The following is a 2,614-nucleotide window of genomic DNA, read 5'->3' as shown; positions in this document are numbered from 1 at the left end:
TTTCATTGAAATAAAAATACATCGAACCTAACCATAGCCATAGCTAGGGTTAGGTATTGTCCTCAACAAAACCCTAATCTTTATGCTGCTCTACAGCTTCAAGTTCAAGTCTAGCACTTCAAACTCAGAATCAGAATCAGAAATAGGGATCAAGGGTTTCTCCAGCTGCTGAAGAAATGGCTGGGTGAATTTCCTCGGAGCCTGAAAAGGGATAGGGAAACTTTGTGACCCAAACCCGTAGTTGTTCCTCACAGTTGGAAAAGGAGAGTACATGTCTGGGGCTGCCCGGGGATGAATAAACTGATTAGGATTCGGATTAAACATAGTACTGTAAATATTTGGAATGGGAAAACTGAAGTTGTTTCTTTGACCGAAGAGACGGCTCAAGCCACCACCGGAAGCATTAAAAGACGGTGGTGGCTGCTGCATCCTTCTGGAGGCAGAAACAGAAGAACCATCATGATCCGTAGACATGTGAATTTCGATGTGATGAAGAAAAGCTTCAGTGCTCACAAAAACCTGGTTACAAATTCGACAGGCGATTTGTGGAGCGCCGGCGTACGTGCTTGTAGGAAGATTGTTGGAATTCCACCCATATCCAGCCATAGATTCAGGGTTTGAAAATTGAATTTGTGTCTTTTTTTGATAATCTGAAGAGAGGGCAAGAGAGAAGAGGGGTGTAATTTATAGCTAATTTGGTTACCATACACAGGTCATGTGCTAAGTTGTATAAAATCGCAAATATAGTATCTTAATTATTATGTGCAGAGGATATGACTCATCAAATAAAAAGTTCAGAGTGGAGGGAAAGTTTTGGAGTATAGGGGCAACATCTGAATTTCTAAAAGTTACAAATGATCCCACGTATTGTATATATTCGGTATTTAAAATTCAGTATTTAATTTTATATTTTTTCAGTACTTAATTTTTATTACTATCAAACAACATATAAGTACAGATTATATAAATCATGAAATCTATATTACATATAATAACAGAAACAGAAAGAAGATTAGAAGAGAATTTTAGATGCCATTTTGATGATGTTGCATGCTCTTAGACACAGAACATTTTTTTTTTAAATGTAAAAATTGTTAGTGATATTATAGAACAAAAGGTATGAATGGGAAGAGTTTAATCGTAAGAAAAAAAAAGGTAATTGGATTTGATGGGATTTTGATGATGTGGCACGCTCTTAGAAAAATGATAATTCTTTTTTGGGTTAAGGTGCAAAAATATCCCTAACGTTTTCGGCTAGGAGCAATTTTACCCCTAACGTCTAAAATGGTGCAATTTTACCCCTAACGTTGATAAATTGGGTCAATTTCAGACACTATTATAAAATACAGATATTTTTATTCATTATTCTGCACCAATTGCATAATAATTCGTCTAAAAAAAGGATTTCATATTTTTTATAATTTAATAATAGAATTTGAGATTAATATTTATAAATTCGGTGGATTTTTAGAATTTTTTTTATCTAATCCGTACAAAAAAGACAGTATATTTTTTTATTTTTTTCACATTCCAATGAATGTTTGTGATTTGTTACTGATAAAATAACACACATATGAAGTGTAGATAACAAGATTCATGAGCGAGAAGACAGTTTGATGAATTATTTCTCAAATCGACCCAATTTATTTGTCACGTCAGTGTCTAGTTTTATTATTATTATTTTATGAAAATTGATTTCAATAGATAGTATTTTAAGTATATGATTAAAATCAAAGAAAATTACATATCAATTTGAATTATTTTTCGAAATAACATTTCGAAAACATCATTTAATTCGATTAGACCCGAGATAACAGTGTCAGACTAATCTTTTAATCGAAATAATAAGTAACAAATAGGTATAAAAATGTAATAAATGAGGTTTAATTACACGAATTACAAGAATTGGAGGTTAAATTAGAATTTTGGAAATTCCTTTTAATTAAAGAAAAATATACCCTTTCAAATTTTATAATCCGATATTATTAATGATACATTTAATTTGTTTTCTTATACTACTATATACTAATGATAATTTCATATTACAAGTTACTACCATTATTATTTTATTTTTTTTAACAGATTACCATTTTTATTTAATCAAATAATATATTTTATAAAAGAATATAAATTTCATGTCTAGTAAAACCTAATAATAATTTTCTAACTCTAATTTAAATAATGGGAGGAAGATATAGAAGGTCCTAGAATTAATTAAGTGAGGGAAATGTGTACATAAGGAAGGGAAGTTGCTAGAATTTAAGAAGGGGGGGATCGCAGAAGGGAGAAGGGAGAGAAAGAGAGAGAGAAAGCTTCTCTTTTCACCATTGTCTACTCTTCACAACCCCTTTCATCTTTTTCTTCCTCACTATACAGTCACCGGCGATTCAAACTGTCATTCTTTTCACCATTATCGAACGGATTTTCTGAAATTCTGCTTGGTTCCGTCAAATTGGGACACTTCCTGGTAGGTTTTTCGACTTTCAATTCTGGGAAACGGAATAACTGATTTTGATCTCTGCTTCTAGGAGTGTTTAGCGGAGGTCTGAATTCTTTCGTGTGTACGTGGTTACTGTTGGTTTTCCACAGACTCTTAATGGTTGGATTTTATACA

Source organism: Euphorbia lathyris, chromosome 2 (assembly GCF_963576675.1).
Source record: "Euphorbia lathyris chromosome 2, ddEupLath1.1, whole genome shotgun sequence".
NCBI classification, from domain to species: Eukaryota; Viridiplantae; Streptophyta; class Magnoliopsida; order Malpighiales; family Euphorbiaceae; genus Euphorbia; species Euphorbia lathyris.
This window is presented reverse-complemented; position numbering follows the sequence as displayed.